Raw genomic sequence first — 26170 nt, 5'->3', positions numbered from 1 at the left:
ATATCTCTCAATCCAGGTATAATTTTTCACCTTGACATTTCTTGCCTGGCTTGATATGAAACTACATGTATGATACTTGCCATTATATGAATAAATGTCGTATATGATTTCTTCAAATTATGTGCCAAAGTACTTATCGATGTTCTCATGTTTACTTTTACCAAGTAAAATCTTCAATACTTGTTTTACATACTGCATTTTATTTAAAACAAATCTTAAAGATTGGGGGGCACCCCCATCAATATCCAACTGATATCCAATTTTCAGTTGCAAAACAGGCCTTTAAATACTGAGCTCCACTTAAACATACAAAACTGGAAAACTCCTTCCTGATTTGTATAACATAAATGGGTCATAAGCCCTCCAGACAGGCAGGGGACATAAGCCCTCCAGACAGGCAACAACCCCACCCATAACAAACAAAAAAATATATATATTAAACTGGCCAGATCCAGCACAAAAACTGGCCCGATCCAGTCAGATAACTGGTCAGATCCAGCACACATCCGGCATTACAAAAGTACCTTGTCAAAACACAAAAAGAAACAAACAAAGACCAAATATTTATTCATTCAAAATAGTCGGCCCAACCACACACCTAATAATCATCCATTCCAGGAACATCCCCCCTGGATGGGCAAAAAACAAATAATAATAAAAATTTCTAAATATTCATTCCAGGGACATTCCCCCTGGATAGACCAAAACCTAAAAGAAAAATCTAAGTTATTTTTGAGCCAGTAACCGACTCACAACCATCCACCATTTCCTGGTCGTCAGATTTTGCCTTGGAGGGAGGAGAATCCACTTCTTCTTCTTGACCCATATTGGCCAAATCAGGATACTGAGCGTCCAATGCTGTCTCATCCCGGTCCGGATCCCAATTAGCCCGGTCAGATTCCGGATCCCTCATAGCATCAACCCGACCTTTCCCGAAGAAGTACTGAGCAGCATCAGCCAACCGCGCCTCCACCAATTCCTTTTCAAGAAGAAAGCTCCTCATTTTTCTCAACGATCTTGCATTGCACGCTTCTCGGCCTCCAACTCTTGCCCGACAACCTTCTCTCGCATTTTTGCGGCCACCTCCCAAACTATAGCAACTCTAGTTGCCTCTCTAGCGCCCCGGCCAAATGGGATTGAAGTACCACCTCATTACTCCTGGATGTATGCAGGTCACGGTTAAGGTTATCCATTTTTCCTCCAAACTAGTAACCCTGGCCTGGGCATCCCTGAGCTGACAAGCAGTAGCCAACCCGGCATCCAATCTCTACATATATATAAAATCAATCAGCCAAGTACAAGGCAAAACAAAAAGCACATGAACAATTAAAAATATCCCTTTACAACTAACCTCCTTAGCCTGGGAAGCAAGTTCAGCAGACCTTTGTTACAAGAGAAGTCGAGAATAGAAACCACTCGGTAGACGACTCAAGGGTACTAGCGACAAGAGTCAAGAGCCGCTCATTTTTGCGAAAAAACTCATTTATCTGTGCCCGAGCATCATCCATGTCATCAATCCTAGCAGGCACTTGCCTTATACTCCGATTGGTGAGCCTGGATAGGCTCTTTCTCTCCCTCCTCTTCTTCGAGGATAACATCTTCCCTCTTCCTTTTTGGAGCCCTGGACGACCTCTCGGTGACACTATCCTGGGTGGATCTTGAGAAGGCCGGGACATCGAAACTAGGATATCAAGCGTTTTGTCACTCCCACTAGCCTTTCTGGCTCTTGACTTGGATTCAGCAATCCTAGCCATTCCAGCCTTCAAATCCTTTGCGAAAAAGCTAGCCAACCTAGCAGAAGGCCTAAATACTGAATACATAAAGAATATACGTAAGTATCGAGACGAGAAATGACAAGAAGATAACATTAACATAAAGACATATAGAAGACGTACAGAAAGAGCGAGAGAGCTAGGCTTGCCTTTGGGTACTCTGACCCCAGTCAGCTTGGTCTTCATATACCGGGGCAACAATTCCCTGCCCAAACTAGCTGGCCATGTCCTCTCTTCCTCAGGAATAGCAAGGAAAGCCTCTATCCTGGAAACAGCTTCCTCATCAAGAGGATCAAAGCTCCAATCAGGAGCTGCAAAAACCGTCAAAATTACACAGGTGAAAATCAAAATCTATTAATTTCATGTAATATATATTGCAAAATAAGAGTACAGGGAACCTACCACTCTCCAAGGGAGGATATCTCAGATAATCAAAGCCTGATCCCAAAGTCTCAGTCCGGACAAATAGGAAAGTTTTTGCCCAACTTTTATCATCTCGAGAGTCCAGGTTAGTAATTAATGGAGACATTTTCGATTTAATTCTCAAATTAAAACGACCATTAACTGGATTTTTCATATGATAAATTGCCTTGATATCATTAAGGGTAATTGTGAGATTGTGCTTAGCACACAAATTTTCAACAGAATGGATAAGTTTCCAAACCATTGGCATAATCTGAAAAGGTGATACTTCCATTGCACGAATGGTATCAATCATTAAAGGGGTAAAAGGTAACTTACAGCCTGCTTTGAACGCCCATTCAAAAATACAAAACCAACCAGGTGACACCCGTTAGCTCGACCGGACAAGATTCAGGGATCCATACCTCGATCGACTCAGAATTATTTTCTTCTCCCTTAATATCTTGTCATAATTTGTTTTCAACAAGTTCTCCTCGGAAAGTAAGGATCCAAAGATTGAAGGGCGGTGAACACAGAGTCCTGGTACTTAAAAGCCACAAAGACGAGCGGAGGATCAACTTCCATCACCTCTTCCTCCCGAACATCCGTGGGTTCAGCTCAGCAGCAGCCAGCAGCTTTTAGGGATGAAGGACGTTTTTTGGCTCCCATATCTTTTATTGTTTGATTTATTGTGATGAAGTTAAATTATCAAAAAGTATAAATTAGCGAAACAAGATTGCCGAGAAATAGGGAGAGTTTCGAAGAAAATTTAGCAAAGAAAGTGGAGGAAAATTGGTGAAGAATAATCTCGTCCCAAATACCGTATTTATAGAAGATGTATAACGGCATGGAAACCCTAGAAATTGCAAAACGTCACAAAGATGACATCACTTAGCCAGCGTTGCGGTGTTCAACGGTAAATAGGAGTCTAAGAGTCACCGAATAAATATGACTCTTCTTATTGTTTAACTCGGTAAAGTTGACATCTCACCCCCGGCCGGATCCAAAGCATGGGTAAAATGTCAAGGGGCAATTGTTAGGCCCAGTTTAGCCTGGTCTGACTCCAGCCTGGTCTGACCTTATTAGTCTGACTGAAGTAACCTAGGACCGGACAAGTCTGACTACTATTCAACTATTGAAGAATATTATAGCAAGAAAGCAACTAAATCCTGGAAGAAAAGCCTGATGGTGAGTACAGAGTAGCCTGGCACGACACCCAGGCAGGCTGGATTAAGAAGAATAACAAGAAATACAGTTATACAAACTAAATGACCACGTCCTATTCTCAAGGAAGACCAAGTCTAACCACAAGACTATATCACTCCCATGAATCAAGACGTGATTAAGGAGAAAAGCTAAAAACAGTTAGAGAAGAACGGGTCAACCGGATTAATAGGAAATGTGCCCTATTAATCGGTAACAATCGACTATTGAGAAGAATGTTGAGATTGAATACAACGTTAATATTTGTAGAACTATAAATAGCATGATCGAGCATTTGTAAAGGGAGAGGTGATTCATTAGTAATCTATTAATTTATCTCTTACTATTTCCTGTATACTCAATTACATACACGAGTTTGTGCTCAGCTTATTAAATTAATACAAGTGATATCTTTTATACTTAGTCCTTCTTTGTTATTTACTCATAATATTATTCCAAACTTATAGAACTAGATACTCTAATTACTCTGTAATTAAGCCGGATCCTTTCAGGAAAATCCTGCTAAAACAATTGTAAATTAAAATGATTAGTTGAGACATACTATCGATAAAAAACTCTTTATTTGTGAGAGTCAGACGGCAGAAGCCATGAATGATTATAGATTTGGTGCTTACTGATGCGCAGGCGACGGAGGTTGATGGTGGTATACAACAAGGTGAGAGTCACTATTTGAGGAGTTTGGAGGAGGTATGTGACTGGTGGTGGTTGGAGGTCGAAGGAGATGGTTATTTTTGGAGTTTTGTGGTGGTCAGAAATTAAAAGAGAGAAAAAGAATAGAATGGCGGCAGTGAGATTTGAGAAACTGAGAATGAAATGGTTTGGGTTTTTTTAATGGAAGGATGGGAGTATATATAAGGGAGACTAGGAGATTTGGTTACGTTTTTACGTTTTTTTTTTGTGTGTTTTGTTTTTAAAATTCGGATCAAATTCGGATATCCGGTTTTAAGAAAATCACAATCCACATCCGATCCAATTTATTTGGAAAAAATCGGATCGGATATCCAATTTAAATGGTATCCATATATTTGGATTTAATTAAACGATTAAGAAACGATATTAAAAAAAAATACCTCAGTATTTTATTAAAAAAGGATGAATCGATGTAACTAGAATTTTATCTAATTAAAAAATGATGAAACGATTAAGAAATGATATTAGTCTAATGTAATGAAAAAATAAATAAGAAAAAAATACAAAAAACAAGTTTATTTAATAAAATATATGCAACTATAGATTTGACTCGGTGCTTATTTGGTCGGAATCATACTCGACTTCATGATCGACCTCGTCTTGTTGTCGATACTCAGCATCCATCCAATCCTTATAGCACACCAACATTTTAAGTGTATCAGATCTTAGACGAGTTCGTTTTTCATCCAAAACCCTTTTTGCTCCACTAAAGCAACTTTCGGATGCAACGGAAGACACTTGACTACTTAAGAAGTCCCTTGCTATTGCCGACATCACCGGAAGTGACCTCCTTTGATTTCGCCACCATTGCAAAAGGTCAAGGTTGTTGACCTCTTCATTGGATATACCTCGCAAATAATCGTAGCTATTGTACATTTGATACTCGGCCAAGTTGGATGTTGTAGTAGATTGTTGTCGATTCGGTCTTACCCTACTCATCAAACCTTTAAGAGAGTTCAAGCTTGTTCCTTGAATGCCACTACCACTACTACCTGCACTAGAAGTAGGACGGGAAGAAACGCGAGTGAAGTTACCAATAACAGACTCGTAACAGTTATATACAGTAAAAAATTTAGATCTAACATTTTCTCTATATTGATCTTCGTTAAAAGGTAAACATAATAGACTCTTATAAGCGCCAACTAATTGTATAGTTTCCTCTAATTTCCACCTAGGGTCTAAAATCATACAAAAAATATAAAAAATGGGAATATCAGACCAATACTTGAGCCACTTTTGCTCCATTTGTGGAAGAAATCCTTTAAAGATATCATTATTACGATAATCGTTAAAAAGTTGTGCAATAGGAATAACATTACCAATAAAATGAGGAGCGGTAGGTTTATATACATGTGAAAAAGAGAGAGTTGCATTGTAAAAAGCACCTAATAAATCAACATACAATGAAATTTTTATCCAATCCTCTTCAAATAACATATCATTGGGAAAGGCTCGGTTCCAAAAAACAGTAAGAGGTTCTTTATAGGGTATTATATCACTCAACATAATGTACATAGAATTCCACCTAGTGTTATTTTCCTCAGAAAATTTTATGTAATCATATCCGTTTGTTTTACAAAAATCACGCCATTGTTGACGTCTCCACTTTGTCGTATTAAAATGCATAACAATATGTTTAAATTTCGCATGATACTCTTTAATACCACTAAGACCATCTTTAACACATAAGTTTAAAACATGACATTCACATCTAACATGCAACAAATCACCATCTAAAAGAACATCATTTAAACTAGTTTTTAACAAGTTAGCAACGGCAGTCATAGTAGATGCATTATCAAAAGAACAAGTTGAAATTTTAGATGCAAGTCCAAATTCATTAATACCGTTCATGATAACTGCATGTGTATTTTCGGCATTATGAGGGTATTCTAATTTAGCAAACTCAGTGATTCGTTTTTGCAAATTCCAGTTGTCATCTATCCAATGAGCGATAATACACATATACGAATACTCGGTGCCAGAATCCCATCCATCAGAAGTTATACTAACTCTACATTTAGTGTTTTCAAACTCAGAAATGAGTTTTTGTCGTGCCGTCAGAAATTGTACCATACCATTATTTCTTACGACCCTCCTACTTGTTTCTTTGTGGCAGGGTTAATTTTTTAACATATTCATTAAAAGCACGATGTTCAGCTAGTGCAAATGGTTTTTCCGTTTCAATAATCATTTTAGACAATTGGGCGGAACATTCATCATAATTATAATTATAATTATACGATTGGTTATCGGGGTGAGTCACAAATTGGTCCATTGAAGGTTGCCCACGATCGAGACGTTTTTGACAACTTTTTCAGTGTCGATTTAAATGACCGGTACCCCCTGTACTAACGCAACTAAGTATGCTTTCACAATATATACATTTACAAATTGGTTTATTTTTACACTTAATAAAATGTTTCCACGATTCACTAGCGCGACCCTTATTACGTACTGTCTCCATTTCTTGTTCGGTCAACCATATTTCTACTACGGGTTGGTCGGTTTCGTTGGGTTGGTCGGGTTGTGTATATGGTGGCCTTGATTCGGTAGGTGACTGGCCGGGACTAAATCTTTTCGGTAACTTGTCGTTAGGAGCACCTAGACCAAAACACAATTTATAGCTTCACAAACAACTCTACAATTAGTAAAGAGGCAAGTAAAGGTCGGATCCCAAGGGACGGGAATTGAGATGAGATTTCTATTGAGACTAGTGGTGTCTTAGGGGTGTCATAATTTGGGTTGATATAGAAGGTCACTAAACTAAATAGCAATGAAAGTAAATAAGCAAGATGAATTGAAAGGGTTGTAAACAATTTATAAAAAGCACTAGGGTGTCATGGGGTCATAGGGGATTCATGGGAATTGATCATACAAACATGTTCTCAAATTATAAGCAAGAAATTATTATTGTGATGGATTGAGTTGGGTTATATCTTACAATCCTAGGAAAGTTTGGGTCCCGGAGGTGAATCAATTAGATTGTACAACACCTACAAGTCGACTTAGTCTTCCCTACTCAACAACATGCATGGTCTAATGAGACTCGAGTTGGTTTATATCTAATGAGACTCGAGTTGGTTTATATCTTACAAGTCTCATTGAAAAGGTAGGTGATGGGTAAAAAATGCAAGGATTCATAGGCTCGCATTTCATCAAACATAACATGTGCATGAGCTGAGATCAAAACAAGCAAGCAAATAAACCATGAAAGCATATTAATTTAAGCATGAATCATTCCCCATGTTGGTTTCCCCTAATCACCCATTAACCCTAGCTATGGAACTACTCACTCATTATCATGTTCAACATGCTAGCAAGGTTGTCAATCATACCAACAAAGTGAAACATGATGAACAAATGAAAGTAATTAGCAATAATTAAAAAGGGATTAAGAGAATTCTACCTACTAATGATTCCAATAATAAAGCAAAGAATAATAGAAGTACTTGATGCTTGATTGAGAGGTTGTCAATCTCCCAATAATAACCCAAATAATCTTCAATTACCCAAAATAAAGGATGAACAAAAGAGAGATTAAGGAAATAAAACTTGTATTAAAACTTGATTAATTGTTGATTACAAAACTAAAGAGAGATTTGATTGATATTAACTACTCTAAGAATTGATAAGAAGAACATGCTCTTCCAATTAGACTAATGGGGTATTTATAGTGGAAATTAGGTGGATGCATTAGGGTTAACTAAGGGCTTAAATGACGATTAAGTACCTACTTAAGGAAACACCGGTATTTTCTGAAGGATGGGCATCTTTCTTGAAGCTTGAAGAAACGAATTTGCGCTGTCTTGGAATCCGTGCGTCTTAGGCACGGGACGGCCGGATTCTATTGTTTCTGCCCATGCGTGAGAAGACGGACGTCTTCTGGTAGCTGCTGCCCGAGCGTCTTGTAAGGAAGACACACGGATTGTGGTCCTGGGGACGGGCGTCTTCAGGACAATCCGCACGGATTGCTGCTCAGACTTGTTTCTTCTTCTTTTCTTCCCTTTTCTTCATAAAATCCTTGGGGATTTCCTTGGGGGTGCAAGGATCTTTCCTCATCATTGCCCAACTACTATAATATGTATAAAGGCCTTCTAATCTTGTCTCTCCTTGATGCTTGGTCATTGAATTCAATCAATTTAGTATCATTTTGCCATGAAAATGCAAGGTTTGCACTCCTTTCCTACCAAGGACACAAAACCTCAAAGACTATGCAAAACAAAGAACTAAAGACAATAAATGACCCAAATATGCACTAAAAAGCATGGGAACAAGGCTAATTCGGGGACTAAATATGCGCTAATTATGGTCACATCAAATATCCCCAAACCGAACCTTTGCTCGTCCCGAGTAAAGAGGTGACAAAGACTAGGACCATTATTTAAACTAACCTAATAACATAGCCGACATGAGACAATAAGCGGGTCTCACTCCGCCCCTTCAACTCACAACAAGACAACCATGAAGTAGGATGCCTTCTTGCAAGGCAAGGTGGGTCTTGCCAAAATGGCGACACATCCAAACATTAAGAACACAAAATCAAATAATGGATTCATCTACAAAAGGAATAGCCACTTCCTCATCAAGTGGCGGAGTCAACTAAAAGAGAACAAATTTAAGAGTATATATTCCGTCACAAATACTAGTTCAACAAATCACTAAGGCTAAGAGGATGGCACTAAATCACCTCCAAATGGTGTTAAACTAGACTACTTTCGTCCTCAATTTTCAAATACTTTCGTCAAGAGCGATCGGATGGTGTGGAATGATGATCCCCATGATGCTAGTAGCATATGACATGACAAGTCTCGAGTTCTCTACAAAAGTAAAGGTCATGGATCGTCCCAACACTACTACAAAAAAAGTCAAGGAAACCGGTTAAAAATGCTATAAGAGACCGGTTTATAACCGGTCTCTAGCTCATAGGTGTCTTAGCCTAAGAGACCGGTTATTAAAACCGGTTTCTTTGATATAACCAAAGAAACCGGTTGTCACCAAAAACCGGTTTCTTAGATCACTGAGTAGCAGATCAGTTATTGGCCAAAACCGGTTTCTTTTCTATTATGTTTGGAACCAGTTTTGCACTATAGCCGGTCTCTTTGATATTATCTAAGAAACCAGTTTTGGATTAAAACCAGTCTCTTATATTTTTTTTAGAAACAAAAAAAAATAGAATTAAAAAAAGTCGACACCTACATAATATTAATCAAAAATTATAATCATTAAAATATTACTTTTATTTAATTACACAATCACCACCAACTGCCAAAAGCAACCTATCTTAGAATTATATTAAGATTCGTACAAATTAATCCCTCCCTAACTATACAAGGAGTAAATCTAGCAAAATAATAACTCTTCTAGTTATCTGTCTAGCCTCGTTCCTGCACGAAGGGGAAAAAACAAGCAATAAAAACTGAATTCTTGTAGATACTTGTTACAACATGATATTCAACATCTAGAGAGGAGAAGGAATAAGAATACAAAAGATAAAATGAGATGTTTACGCTTTAAACATCAGAAGTCGATCACATTTGCTAGACATCTTGGTCTCATCTGTTTTTTATGTGAGGTTAAAAACAAGGTAGTACGTAAAAGGTAGGATTTTCCATTAGTGCCGTCAAGTGTGTACTATAATCAAGAAGCGTAGTATCCCAGGAATTCACGGCCAAAACAAATGTATAAGCATTATTAGGATTTAAAGATTCCAATCTCTCTGAAAGACAAGTTAATGACACCTAAAACCAGGTCCGACACGAGATTTGAGCAATTAGGTTTAGTATAATATGTGCAAAAGCAAGAAAAAATATGAATAAAGCATAATTTAAACGACAGTATAACAAAACTTGAATAAAACATCAATATCATTTTTCAGAATGACAGATAAATTTTTTCCAAGATAGAAGAAATCGAAGCTCAATGTACAAAAAGGAGGAAAAACTAACCAAAGACGAATTTGACAGGGCTCATGACGATCTTATTTTTAGCAGCATCACCAATCAAGCTCTCACTTTCAGTGAAAATGGCATAAGGCGACGCAATTCTATTAGCTTGATTATTCATAATCTTTCCCTCGTCTTCGTTTCCTTTTCCAAGAATGATTTATGCAACCTGACCTGCTACATTGCTTGCCTCACCCACATCTTCAGCCATGGATATTACCATGGTGTCATCCAGTTTGTAGTCTATGGAATGCGATTTCTTCCCTTTTCAGGATGCAACTTGATTACCTATTTAAAAATGAATCAAGCGGGAAGTAGTGTAGATTCCTTAGATTCTTCCTTAGATTCAGCCACTTTGACATAAAAAAAAGGTCGATAAAAGGCCTCCCAAGTCTAAACATTTGATTGACGATTATACACGACAATGTTAAAGAAACGTTTACAATAACGCACCCTAAATAAGGCCAGCTGAGAGAAAAACAAAGGAGAAAACTTACACTTACCCTAAGTCCCTAACTATTGTTGCCCTTGTTACTAATGTCGCTTTGTCCAGTTTTTCCAGTGTTTCAACAATTACACGCGTTTTTCTGGCTCTTGAAAAGGCTGAACAATATCAAAACAACCAACAATAATTAAAAGAGTAGTTGTTAACCAAGAATTATTTCATTTCTCAGATAAATGTAATAAAGACATGCTTCTAGCTTTCTCAACCATTGAACCTTATTCATAACAAGAAAGCACTGCAGAGAGTACTATTGGATTCATAGTCAATGTGGTCGATGTTTTTCAATCCCCTACACTTATATACTCTCTCCGTCCCGGTCATTTGTTGTCCTTTGGTTTTGGCATAAAGACCAAGAAAAGAGGAGAGGACCAATTACTAAATAACATGTGGATGAAATTGAGTGTGAATGACCAATTTGTTCATCAAATGCAATCCTAAAATTGAAAGAACAACAATTCACTGAGACACCCAAAAATGGAAAAGGACAACAAATAACCGGGACAGAGGGAGTACAATATACTCATAAGACCATTGTTTGCCTAATAAGTTTCAACTTGTGTAGGTACGCACTCTGTATATGAGGTTTGTTCTTTAAGGTTTAACCTCTCCATTCAAGAAAGCGTGAATAATTAATGCATCATACTGGCAAGAGCTTGACGATAAGCTTGAGCAAAAGCCCTATATCAATATACTAACTAGGCAATGATATTTGGAGCCTGCATTTCTGATTTATAACCAAAATTAATCATATACTCCCTCCGTCCCGGTCAATTGTTGTCCTTTTGTTTTGGCACAAAAACCAAGGAAAGAGGAAAAGACCAATAACTAAATGACAAGTGGAACAAATTGAATGAGAATGATCAAATTACTCATCAAATTCATTCTTAAAATAGAAAGGACAAATGACTGAGACACCCAAAAATGGAAAAGGACAACAAATGACCGGGACAAAGGGAGTATCATATTACTCGTATCAAAATAAAAGATTGGAAAAAGCAACCATTTATAATTAATAAGAAAAATTGTACAATACATATATAAGAAATGAACAAAAAAATGCAGTAAACAAAGTAGGAAGAAGCTGGCGCAAGAGGAATAAGGTGGGGATCAGGGGCGGAGCCAGGGTTTGAAGTTATGTCAGGCTAGATTTTGAGATTGTAGAAATAAAAAAAATCCTAGGTTCAAAATCTTGTGGAACCTATATTTATAACTTCTAAGCCGAAAATGATAATATGTTGAATTTGTATGCAAGTAAAATATTTAAATAATTATTAGGATTTCGCGAGAATAGTTTGTTTTTACGGAAATATTACAATAAAGAAAAATTTGTGTGTCCTCCGGGAGGACCATCCTCCTTACACCTAAAAGCAATCCACCAATGGAATATTATAAAGATTTGGGTGTAAGGACAACGGTTCTCCTGGAGGACACAAGAATAAGACGGAGTAATTTTGATGAAGAAACACACACATACATATTTCCTTTTTTTAACGAAATTAGTAATTTAATTTTATAAATTATCGACTAGTATTTTACGGAGTATATTTTTATAAAAATAAAGTCAAAAGATTCACCTCGGTAAAACGAAACTTTATATTATGAAACGAGGAGAGAGTAATTTAATTTTATAATTTACCGACTAATAAGTTACGTAGTATAATTACGTATTTTTAGAGAGTAATTTAATTTTATAATTTAATGACTAATAAGTTACATAATATAATTACGTATTTTTATAGATTATGAAAGTCAAAGATATTAACCTTGGAAAATCATGAACATTATGGAACTCAATGAAGTTTGAACATTATGGAACTCAATGAAGTTTGAACCCCTGTCCTTTACTACTCATTGAGATGATCTTATTGCAAGCCTCCAACCACCTGTGCTACATTAAATTCTTGCAAATTATGAAACCAAATTTTATTTATCCCCAAATTCATATAGGGCTATAGCCCATATAGCCCAAAGGCTAGATCCGCCCCTGGTGGGGATATTAATGAAAAGAACAACAATATGGTATTATCAGTTTATTATCACTAATCGACATTCGTAATCATATAACGATGATTAAAGTAAATGATTACATGTAAGCTTATTTGAATCCAAAACCCTTAAATTGATCGACAATAATTAGCAAGTCTAACCAATTAAAGTTCCATACTTCAAACACAAGAACAATAAAACTATATGTATTGTTAAGAACAACAAACAAAATCATATAACAACCTAACTAAGAAAACATCGAACAACCCATAAACCCTAGAAAATTAAAACGAAATTGATGAAAACTGAGTACCTATTATCGAGGTATCGACTGGAAGGAGGAGCAAGCGAGAGTAAGAGACGCCGATAGTGTTAGGAGTGCGTTTGGTATTGGTGCGATCGATATGTGGCGAGCCAAGTAGTCGGGTTGGTAACTGCGAATTGCTAACTGATAACCCATGTCATATGGTGCTAAGATACAAAATGAATAGAAAGAGAATAAAATGATACGGTATAAATCTGTAGTTCAGTTTGAAACAAATCTAAAAAGAGAAGAAACCAGTTTAGATTCAACCCGGTTTGTTAGCTAATTTTAAGAAACCAGTTTTACTAAATAAACGGTTTCTTATATTAAGAGACCGGTTTGAGAGTTTAACAGGTTTCTTATTAGTGATCTCCTTGCTACTTTTTGTAGTAGTGCAAGCTCGACAAAGTGGCTTGACAAAAAGGCTTTTTGGGAATGAAATGCTCAAATCGTTGTAAACAAGGGTGGATATGACTAGTATTCAAAAATTGACCTCATTCAACTTTCACATTTCAAAAATTGATGGGGTTTGTCCCTTCCGTGCTAATGTCCTTTGCTTTCGCCAATCGCTTATTAGGCAACCGGTTAACCTCTAGACAATAGCTTTTCGGGGTGATAGTCACTCTGTCTCTGGGCGGTTGAATTCACAACCGTATGGGGGCCCAATTCAATGGATCCCTCTCCAAAGCACATCGAAGTGGTACGCCTCCATCAAAACAACTAAAATTCTCAATATTTCAACATTTCATAACATTTGAGGTTTCCTTGGCAATAAAACGTTTCCACATACAAAATCTTTGAAATGAGCACTTCAAACTTATTGATAGAAAGTATTTTTGGGTTGCCATACCACAAGATCAATCAAGGTCACCTAGACAAGTTAACCAAGTCCACATCGCATCACGGGGTTGGATAGGTGACTCACATGCAAACCCTTGACTAGGCTTTGGGTCATGGGTCGAAAGACACTAGTATGACACAATCTAGGGTGTTTTACAACCATTCTAGTAGGCGAAGTCTTAAGTTGAAAAAGTATTTGTAATGGCTTAGTTGCTCTTGTCAAAGTTCCCAATTAGGCACTTTTCAAAAAAAAATTCATCTAAATGCAACTATATGCCATGATGCTGTTGGGAAATGTGTCCTCAACAATAGTGCGATCACATGATTTAAATATCATTATTAAATCTCATTTTAAGAATACATATGGGATGTAATATTTTACAGTCAACTGGTCCACACATATCGGTAATGATTGGTTGACTAGAGTTTGACATTACTGTCGTGCGACGGTGGTGATCAGTTGATCCCCTTAGGTCATACCTATAGGGAAATACTCTTAATTGATTATTTAATTAATCGTATACCGATACGAGTTAATTAAATTGCTTAAAATTGATGGATGATTTTGTGAGTATAATTTACGTGTCTTATTGTAAATATGATTAAATGAGACACGGTCTAAGTAATCGAATTGTTTTATTACTTAGATGAAATCATTGTTTACAGAAACAATTGGAACGGAATGAATAAATCATTATAAATACAGAATGTTGTAATTTATAATTTGGAAACATTTTGGCACGAGTAATTACGAATTACTAGTCAATTTTGTAAATGACATATTTTATGAGTATGTTGATTTTTAATATGTTAAAAATACATTACATTGTGACATGTCATGTAACAAGTTACATGTGACAAAATTGACAAATGACAAAATAAAATGGACCATCCATTTTATTATGAAAGTGCCCAAATTAGAGGGAGTATTGGGTTAATATTGTGTTTTCATATTAGTGGAAAACATAATGATTAAAGACTACCTACTAGCCTTGCAAGCCTAAGCTTTTGAGAAGAGCAAAAACAAAAGGCATTGGGCATACTACCCAATGCTCTTTTTCGGCCATCCCACAAGAAAGAGAGAAGAGCTTTTCTTTTTCACATTATTATTCATTCTTTTCACTAACATAATTTTCTAGAGAAAGAAAATGAATAATCTCTACAATATGTGATTTTTCTAGAGAAATAAAATCTCACATATACTCCCTCTTGACCGAGTGATTCAAGAGCCAAAATACAATTTATTTTGTATCATTTTATAGCAAAACTAATATTATTACTAGATCTAAATAATATTAGTTATTATGAGTATTCCTTGGGTATATGCTTTTGGGAGAGGTTCTAATTTGAACCTTGTTCATCCATTTGGAGAGCTCAAGAACTAGTAAGTTAGGTGACCTTACTAGTGCCCAAATATCCAAAATACAATGTAAGAATAATGTTTCTTCCTTATTTTGTTTTAATGTTTGCATGCATAAGATCAATCTTTAATTTTATGACAAGTTAAATTATAACATATATGAATATGTAAGTATATAGATCTACTTTTCCATCAATCGGTATCATGAGACATGGTTGTTTGCATGCAAATCGGTTAAAAGTTTTTCCGAGTTATAAAGATTAACATATAAAACTTGTAAAATTTGTGTTATTATGATATATCACGAAATTAATTCATGCATGTTAAAATTTCTGGTCCTAAAATGTTTTAGGATATTTTGGTTAAATTTACGGATTTTTATTGTTCATATTTTACAATAATGGCATTTAAATATGATTTTATGAGTAAAAAATGTCATTTTCGGTCTACAATTAGCTATACTTCGAATTTTCCAGTGATTTTTGGATATGTTGTCACATATATTATTTTGAGATAACCTGTAAATTTTCATAATTTTTGGACTTGTTATGCTCGAAAAATGGATTTTTCATTATTAAATTCGGATTTAGGTGAAAAATGGGTTAATATGAGTTAAATTTCGAATCTGGTCATGGAAATTTAATATGTTGTCACATGCAATTTTATAAGATGTGTGTAAAATAATGGGCTATAGTGAAGTCTTTTTGCATGATTTATGGATTTTTGAAGAAAAATAGCATAAATAGTGACATTATTAGTGAAAAATTAATAAAACATAATCTATGACTAAGGAAAAACGTCCAATGTTGCATTTTATTATCTTTTTCAGATCTAAAATTGAAAAGTTGATGAATAAAAATTTTCTCATGTTTTTATGATTATTTTATTAAAAACCGATAAACCGCAACATTGTTTTTCCGGAAAAATTTCGAAATTTTTGACCTAAGGTTTTGAACATTATGAGTATCATGGTATTTTTCCAGAATGTTCATGAGTTTAAATTTCAAATTTATGAATTTATTTGAAATTTTAGTGATTTATTTGAAGTTTATAGCTTATTTTATGATTTTAAGTCCACTAATGAACAATATTAGAAAAATGAGTTAATTATAGTCAAATTATTAGTGAAGACTATATTTTGAGTCCTAAGAGGTTAGGGTAATTAACTTATGCATAAATATGAGTTTATGTAATTTTGTGATTATAAAATGTTGAAATCACGCAAATCCGTAAAAACCGAGTAATATACGATATTGGCTAATTAAAGGCGATTTAGCATAAAATTGAGCATGTTCATACATACTATAATGCTGCATTTTCTTTATGATTGTCATAATTTTATTTATGTAATTTTGAATTATGTAATTTTTACTTAGTATGGCCTTAGATTTTAATTGGTATTTCCCGAAATGTATGGGAATATCGATTCGGTTGTAATTTTATTGTGATCTCGTATCACCGTTTTGTAATTTAATAGATTTATTTTATTTTAGTTACAAATGTATAATAGGAAATTATGTAATTTATTATGTAATTTTATTCATTCCGGAGTTCCCAAAGACGGATTTCTTCAAGAATGGCGATACATAAAGACGGTGTTACCTCGAGATGCGTGCCACAACCGAAGTTCAAGGGACCAATGGAGTTGGTTTCCGAATATGTAATAGTTAATTAGATTTTCTATTTTTAGGAAGGCCATACTAGGATTTAAATTTATGCTTTGCATTTTATTTATATGTCGCATGCATCGCTAAATCGTCATAACTAAAACATGCATTGTCATTTTATCGAGTTTATCGACCGTGTCAATTAGAATTATCTTAGTTCACCGCTTTAGTTCACTTAAAATGTGATAGATAATAAATTGACATGACCTCTCGCTAAAACAATCAATTGAGACATAGCCTTACCAAATAGTAGAAACCATGAAAACCTATTTCGCGAGGGAGTGCGCTCGGCCCCACCGGGGTACAAACCTTGTTACGTAGGGGAAGTGGGTGATAAATGTCTATCCACCGAATTCATGTTGATAAAGGATGTATCGGCCACACCGTGCCCAAGTTAATGTGGGTTTGGATCATGGACACATTTATTCGAAATTTGGATTGAACTCAACAAAAGTGTTTGATAAGGGATGTATCGGCCCCACCGTGCCCTTGTCGGATGTGTTTTGGGCTAAAGATAAATGTTAATGTAATATTATCGACCAAGAGTTCTAAAAGTAGAATCGATTAAACGTTAATCCACCGAGTTATATTGATAAAGGATGTATCGGCCCCACCGTGCCTAAGTCAATATGAATTTGGGTCTTGGAATCATTTATCATAGTTGGGTAGAGGTCACTATGCAAATGCTATACTTGTTTTTCAAGTATTAATAAAACGATAAATGTTAAGTTTTCCACTATTCCGTTTTTATACTGTTCTATTTCTTTACCACAATTCATATACGATATCATTTCGATTTTGATACAAATCTCCATTAAAACATCGTAACTAAAGACAAATTTGAATTTGCTTCCAAAACCTCAAACGAACCATTGCTAAGGATCTCTTTTAAAGAGTATAGATAAAGGTTATTCATTATCAAACAGGTTTTTGATTCTTGACTAACACATCTACTTACAATGGATTATGTTTCATATACTTAATTGAATTAAGTACCTTGAAGCGATAAATTGTTTTGGTAATTAGTTTTGTCAGAATTCGTAATTGACCAAAATAACGCAACCACTTCAATGAAAGTTTTAAGACTAAAAACGAACAAATGAAGAGTAATCTTCATGAATTCAATTTTTGCTTCTCAAAGCAAAGACTCATTGAAATGAGTGGGAGCATTCTCTTAAACCGTTAAGATGAGGACGAGGTTCATGAAGTAAAGATAATAATGGAATTGATACAAGGTAATGTTAAAAGTAAAGTTGTTGAGAATAGCGATACTAAACCTATCAATCCCGGCTGATAAATTTTCCATTATCTTAAATGTTGGACACGAGAAAGGAAAATACCCCAAATTATTGAAGAATCAACAAGTTAGTTGTGGGACATCCAATGAGACCTTCTTCTTTAAATGTTTATTTGATTAAACATAAATTTTGCTAGTACTACTTCATCAATATTAGAAACCGGTGGTGGTTTACATCGTTGTACTTGATACATAGAATGATTAGAATATGACGACTAGCATCAATGATATCGAGAGATAGAGTCATTGTGTACTCAATCTAGTTTTCGGGTTTGGAGTTGCACTTAATTGTGACTATTAAGTACATAAACTCTAAATAAGAATACATACTTGTTAAGATACAAAAGAGGTTTCACTTTTGTGACCCTTTACACCACGATTTGGTATATGGCTAGCCCATTATCAAGGTGATAATATTCTAAACCAAACTAGAACGATATATCATGAAGATGATGCAAGACTCAAATTGGTAACCCAAGATTAAACCTTAAATTTTGGAATGATGAACACAAAGAGTTATCGAGTACTCTTGAAACCATTAGATTGTTAATGGTATATGCGTATTCTGTATTCAAAGCAAGATGTCTCGTGCCTTTTGGTTGAAAAGGAAATCGAGGTTGTAAATCATTGATCCAAAATAGGTTGATCATTTTATTTTGCCAACGATTTAAGTTGACGCTAATGTGTTCACTTAATAAGGTAAATAGAGAAATCTTTGAAGAATTTCAAAGAGTTCAAGGAATCACGATTTAAGTCGTGATGGTTATCAAAGTGAAGACTTTGATATAAGCCAAAGGAAATGTGATAAAGTATCACAAGTTAATCTCTCTTAGCACGCATTATGGAATAATGTGTGATTAGATAAGAAATCAAACGCTATTCGATATGGTTTGAACTTCAATCAAGTTACTTTGAGTTACTTGATCCTTTTGGGGATTTTATCATTTTTGTCTAAATTATTTTTTCCACTAAATCGAATCATATGAGATATGAAATGGTAAGGGTACCATGTTTGTAAGTTTTCACAAGAAACAAATGCTCATTTTTCCCTTTAAATTATCACGAGTACGACGGGTTTGTGGCTCGTAAAGCTGTCTTTCTAAAATACAAGTTTATTTCTAGAAGACAGAGTGGGAGAAATTATTCAAGAGCCACAAAGAATGTTATGTCGCAAGAAACTGGTCTTTCTTGGCTACATGAGACGTTTTGTGTAAGACGTTGTTTCTTCGAAACCTAGGAGGTTAAATTCGTCACTTGTTAAAAAAATGATGAATTCATGCTACTTTTAAGAAAGTAAAGAGCTTATAACTTACAAAAGAAATTGTTTGATTCAAGTTGATTACTTCTGGAAAGTAATCAACAAATGACTTGCATAAGAGTGTTTAAGTCACAACTCAATACAAGGCTTAGAGCCATGAAAATCCGAAATAAAGGCTTGATTAGTGACAAAGGGTTTTGCACTAATAAAGACAGTTTTCAAGGCTTGATTGGTTGCAAAGAGTTTTGCACCAATTGAAATGATTAAGTCTATTTGGATCTTCTTAGGGATTGTGTTTCATTATTATGAAATACATAGCGAGTGAATCTAAAACCCACTTCTTCAATAGAAGGAATGTATTCAATACATGTCATAAGTTTTATAGATTCTTGCAATCCTAAGATAATGTGAAACTTAAGAGAGGGTCTTAAGTAGGACATCAATGAGTTAGAATCAACATTTTGATCATGTGATAAAACATTTCTCGATAAGTTGAGAAGTTGTGTTTATACATGGAGTTTAGTGGGAGTTACGGAAATTTTAATTAGTCCGATATGTGGATGACATATTGATCATTGAGAATGATTTAAGACTTTTTGGAGCATTATAATACATCTTGGATGTCCTGATTTATGAAGATAAATCCACATGATATTAGCGTCAGTAAGAAGTCTTATGTTGATAAGATTCATGACTAGTTCAATCAAATTGAACATATTTGATTGATTCCATTTTGCTTCCGCTGCCAGATCAATTAAATGAGTAATGATGTATAACACTTCATATACCTTGAGTATGATGAATTGTTTTCAAAATCGAATTTAAGTAATCTTTACCTAGTAAGCCATAAAGATTACCCTTAAGTGCTTGCAGAAGCATTAAGGAAGTAAAGCAAAGTGTTTATGATGCAATTTTGTGTAAGGGTGTTACACAAATGACAATTGACAATTGAGATTGCGCATGGTTTCCGACAAAACCATAATCAAAACACATTAGGATGGTTAAGATACCATTGTGGCAATGTTAATTAAGAAGTAGATTTTCTAGAATCGTTCTAGGCAATAAAGAACAATGAGAGATATTTATAACGGAAATTGAGTACACTTGCAATCATGAGATGTGCAAGAAGGATGAGTCCCGCACACTGTGAAAACAGTGGGAGCTATTCTTAGGCTAGAGGGCCTATGTCTTGATTGGATCTCGACACGTACTTTCGTAAAGTTTTGTAATGCAAATGTATACATTACAAAGGAAAACGAGTATGTAGTAAGGTTGAGTAAGGTACAAGAAATTGATAAAACCTACTAACCAAAGCCTTCTCAAAGGCTTAACATGATGAGTCATGTCATTTCAATTGAATTGAAATGAACAACTACATACAAGATCAAATTAGATTATAGAATATGAAATAGTAATCAGGCATTGACTATTCATATGTGATAATCGCATTTGTCGTTCGAGTTTTTCTTTAAAAACTCCTTTTATACTTTGTTATATCCAAACGGGTTGTAGTGACAATTGAACCCCGTTAAAGTGAACACGGATTAACATTGTATTCGCCCATAGTCATTTGTATGAGGTGACGTCTCGAAGTGACTAGAGTGTGATGCGATTGATGGCAAGTTCAAGTGCCATAGAGTCATGTGAGATGACTAGTCGATCACATAGGCAGACTGTTAGGAACATTTTGTCGGGCCTAATGACCGCTTATAGAGTTCTGCAAATTTATATAGCCTGGTCGTGGCGAGAGCCGCTATAGTATTCTAATGAGTCGATTCTTTTGACTAAAGACCTGTTCGCCTAAGATGGCACGATTTCGATTAACTTTGATTTGTGTTACTACGACCTTCGTAAATGGGGTCAAATGGGCATATTTTGGGTTATGATGATTGTGGCTAGTCGAAGGGAATAGTGCGATAGGAATTGTCCACCCCTTGTCGGGGTTAAAACAATATCTCAGGGCCACTCGAGGAGTAATGAACTGGAAATGCGTGGCCACGCTCGGAAGGTATCCAGAGTGGATAAATCCGGTCAAACAGTTATTCTCCAGATCGAGGAAAGCACTCTCGATATGATCACTTGCAAGTACGACTTGAAAGACACCTTGCATTGAGTAGGATATAGTAATAGGACAAGAGAATTGGTGACGCACACTTGTCGAGGACAAGTGGGAGATTGTTGGGAAATGTGTCCTCAACAATAGTGCGATCACATGATTTAAATATCATTATTAAATCTCATTTTAAGAATACATGTGGGATGTAATATTTTACAAACAACTGGTCCACACATATCGGTAATGATTGGTTGACTAGAGTTTGACATTACTTGTCGTGCGGCGGTGGTGATCGATTGATCCCCTTAGGTCATACCTATAGGGAAATACTCTTAATTGATTATTTAATTAATCGTATACCAATACGAGTTAATTAAATTGCTTAAAATTGATGGATGATTTTGTGAGTATAATTTACGTGTCTTATTGTAAATATGATTAAATGAGACACGGTCTAAGTAATCGAATTGTTTTATTACTTAGATGAAATCATTGTTTACAAAACAATTGAACGGAATGAATAAATCATTATAAATACAGAATGTTGTAATTTATAATTTGGAAACATTTTGGCACGAGTAATTACGAATTACTAGTCAATTTTGTAAATGACATATTTTATGAGTATGTTGATTTTTAATATGTTAAAAATACATTACATTGTGACATGTCATGTAACAAGTTACATGTGACAAAATTGACAAATGACAAAATAAAATGGACCATCCATTTTATTATGAAAGTGCCGAAATTAGAGGGAGTATTGGGTTAATATTGTGTTTTCATATTAGTGGAAAACATAATGATTAAAGACTACCTACTAGCCTTGCAAGCCTAAGCTTTTGAGAAGAGCAAAAACAAAAGGCATTGGGCATACTACCCAATGCTCTTTTTCGGCCATCCCACAAGAAAGAGAGAAGAGCTTTTCTTTTTCACATTATTATTCATTCTTTTCACTAACATAATTTTCTAGAGAAAGAAAATTAATAATCTCTACAATATGTGATTTTTCTAGAGAAATAAAATCTCACATATACTCCCTCTTGACCGAGTGATTCAAGAGCCAAAATACAATTTATTTTGTATCATTTTATAGCAAAACTAATATTATTACTAGATCTAAATAATATTAGTTATTATGAGTATTCCTTGGGTATATGCTTTTGGGAGAGGTTCTAATTTGAACCTTGTTCATCCATTTGGAGAGCTCAAGAACTAGTAAGTTAGGTGACCTTACTAGTGCCCAAATATCCAAAATACAATGTAAGAATAATGTTTCTTCCTTATTTTGTTTTAATGTTTGCATGCATAAGATCAATCTTTAATTTTATGACAAGTTAAATTATAACATATATGAATATGTAAGTATATAGATCTACTTTTCCATCAGATGCAACTATTATATACATCCTAATGCAAGTGATTCTACCAACTAATATGACATATAAACTAAATGCAAGTCCTAAGTTCACATTGTTATACCGCATCAAACAAAATAAAGCCACATAGTCATTAACATAACGAGGAAAAAGGAGATTGGAAAGATCATACCATGCGGTCTTCAATATCCTCATGTCTCGGATGTGGCGTAGTCGATCAATGTGAACAAGGATAGAACAAACACAATATATACAATAATATATACTTGACTACACTACAAAGGAAAATAACATGTTTTTGGTTTTTCAAATTTCAAATTTTTATGGTTTTTTGAATAAAAGTTAGATTAGAATTCCCCATCCCCACACTAACATGGGCATTGTCCTCAATGGCCAAAATGATGGGAAATTATGCAAACATGATGCATGATTTCTACACTAAATGCAAGCTACACTAATCTACACTACATGATGCATGGTTTTGTTTATGACGGAGAGGATAATATAGATTACCTCCCGTTGTGTATGTATGTACTTCCCCAAACCAAGTTAGACATTATTGCTAATGTCCTAAGGTTGGGTGTAGTTCATGCACACACTATGCAATGCATAAAACTAAATTTGTCATTTTGGATTTTTAAAAGTGGGAACAATAAAATGAGAACACCTCAATGGGGCCGAGGTGTTAGTCCTCTATGGTGCTAGGACTACTCCAACAATGATCAAGATTAATAAAATATAAGTTAACAAAACACAAACTTCTTTTCATGAAACTTTGAAAATTAAAGAGAGGAGATGAGGAAACTTCACTTAAACTTAGGTGTGTGCCTCTCGCCCGCTCCACCTAGCTATGAAGTAATCCTCTAGAGATCGGCATCATCTCCTTCTAGATCGTTATCCCATATCTCCTTTGATGCATCACTCATAATTGGGTCCATGAACTCGTCCTCTTCACTTTCAAGCTCCACCGTGTCCCCTCCGCAAGAATGGTTGCTCCCCTCCTCTTGTCTCCCGTTTGCCCCTTCATTTGCCCTCTCCTAATTGGGGAAGATTAAGTCCATTTGAGCTCATGAGGGAAAGGCTCCCTCCTCACTAATCTTTCCCTTTTGAACCATATCGTGGTATTGAGGATAGAGTGCATAGTAAATGTCCACGTTGGTTTCGTATTGGCGGTAGTGCAAATCTTGTAGAATTCCCACGACAAAGTCGTCACGGGGGAGGATGAAGGGGTTGGGATGGTTGTACGGTTGATAAGGAAATGGGTAAGGAGGCACTTTGATCTTCTCATCTTGGGATTGTTGCTCTTGTTGTTGTTGTTGATTTGGAGGTGGTGGTGCTTGTCTTGGTTGGGTTGGGTTGGGTTTGGAGGGATGAGGTAGGATGGTATTGTAGATAAAGGTCCTCTTCTCGGGGAAATCCGTGTAGGCCGGTCATTGGAAGGTAAATCGGATCACTTACTTTCGTTATCCACTTGATGCGCTTTTCAACCCCCTCAAGGGTTATCCAATGATGATGAATGAGAATAAGGTCTTAATTTATCCTCGTGTTTCCCGAAAGAGGAGCATACTCATTATTCTCATTGAACCTCGGATTGAAATGCTTTGCAAGCCTAGTAATGAGTCCTCCATTCACAATGTGTTTCATCCCGTCATCATCACCATTCCTAAACTTTGCCCATTTCTCGAGTAACACTAGAGGTGCATTGAAGTGGTACACACTTCTTCCTTGAATATTGAGGTAGGATTCCATAAACACAAGGTCTAATTGGTTTACGATCGCCGGATTTCGGCGAGCAAAGAGAGTGCCCGAGAGGAATCGATAAGTAAGTCTCAAGATCGGATTTTGAATATGAAAAGCGAGACATTCCTTGTTGTGTATGAAATCCCGGCCGGTCATGGCCCTCCACAAAGGTTCAACACTGTATTTCTTTGGCTTCGATGTTCGGGTAGGCGAAACATCGAGTCCAAGCACATTTGCGAATTCTACAAGGGTCATCATCCTTGAAACATTTTCTAACCTAAATTCTATGCAAATTGTTTTGTTCAAAGTTGTAATCTTCAAAAAGCTCAAAAACTCAAGCACAAGGGATCGATAAGTTTGCTCATGCATGTGGAAAAGGGTAGAGAGTCCAAATACTTCAAAGAGGGCTTCCACTTGGTGATAAATTCCAAGTTTCCTCAAAGTATCATGACATAAAAACTTAGTAGGGAGAATTTTCTTACTTAGAAGCCGGTGGAAGACTAGTCTTTGCACATCATTGATAAACTCAACATCTGAGAAGTCATCAAGTCTTGTAAGATCCACTATTTCTTCATACTCCCTTCTTAATGTGTTGACATGGGAGGTGGAAGAACTTCCCCTCATCCTTGGTCTCCTCCCATTCCTAAAAGAGGATCTCCTTGGTGCCATTCTTTGATTATTGAGCTGGGATTTTGATTTGTTAAAGAATAAAGATGCTCCTTATAAATTGAATGTTGCCTTTGGAAACCCTAGAAAATTGGGGCGTTTTGATTTTGTGGGGTTAAAGAGTGATTTGGATATGCTTTGGAGTCATAAGGAGGTGGGTTTTATAATGCAAGTGGAAGGAAGGGTGATGTGTCACTAAATGTGTGGTGGGTGTAATTTAATTAAGAAAAGACGGGTCAAATCACCGCGGGAAGACGGGCGGATTCGAGCAGAAGACGCTCGGATTCTTTCTTATCGGGACGGGCGGATTCTCAGTAAGACGCCCGGATTCTGTCACAGCTAACTTTCCAAAAATATGACGCCACAAAACCGGGCGTCCCGAGCATAAGACGCTCGGATTCTTCAATGGCGGGACGGGCGTCTTCTGCTGAAGACGGGCGGATTCCTTCCAGGGATTTTTCTTGAAATGCACAGGTAGAAAGACGGTTGACTTTCTGCAAAGCCGGCCGGATTCTTCAGAACGAGCGTCTTCCCTTCTGAGACGCTCGGATTCTTCTTCAGTCCCCAAAATCTTCAAATTCTCAGCTTAGCAGGACGGACGGATTCTTCCCATGCCGCCCGGATTCTAGCAAGACGGCCGGATTCCAGGGAACACGCACGTGTTCAAGCTGTGAATTCTTCCTTTGGCTTCCTTTCCTCTCGTAGATGCTTCCCCACACTTGAAAATTGGTTCCTTCCTTCATTCAAAATTCGTTAGTGACCCTCCCTCACTTACTCTCATGAAAAGAGCTTATGTTTATTATTAAAGAAATGCAATAAAATTATAAATAAAAGTTAGAGGGTTAGTATATTTACAAGTGGTGGTTTAGGGAGGACTCCACCAAACTCTCCCTTTGTTGGTTCTTTCAAGGATGAGAAGGCCCGAGGTAGGTGATCTCGACCTCTCCAATAAACGCTCCTTCATAGTATGGCTTCAATCTTTGACCGTTGACTTTGAACTTGCTTCCATCTTCCGCTTTTAGTTCAAAATCTCCATATCTTCCAACTTCGGTTATCACATAGGGATCCATCCATCTAGA

General features: G+C 36.0%; 1 long non-coding RNA gene across 1 annotated transcript; it reads right to left on the bottom strand.

The window, feature by feature from the left end:
* Positions 1-10021: 10021 nt before the first annotated feature.
* On the bottom strand, positions 10022-13100 carry LOC141656186 (uncharacterized). Its single transcript, XR_012548409.1, has 3 exons — positions 12838-13100; positions 10537-10636; positions 10022-10321 (listed from the first exon to the last, which is right to left on the bottom strand). It is a non-coding gene; the product is annotated as an uncharacterized LOC141656186 (long non-coding RNA).
* Between the last annotated feature and the right edge of the window lie 13070 nt (positions 13101-26170).

This window comes from Silene latifolia, chromosome 5 (genome assembly GCF_048544455.1).
Source record: "Silene latifolia isolate original U9 population chromosome 5, ASM4854445v1, whole genome shotgun sequence".
Taxonomy (NCBI): domain Eukaryota; kingdom Viridiplantae; phylum Streptophyta; class Magnoliopsida; order Caryophyllales; family Caryophyllaceae; genus Silene; species Silene latifolia.
This window is presented reverse-complemented; position numbering and strand designations above follow the sequence as displayed.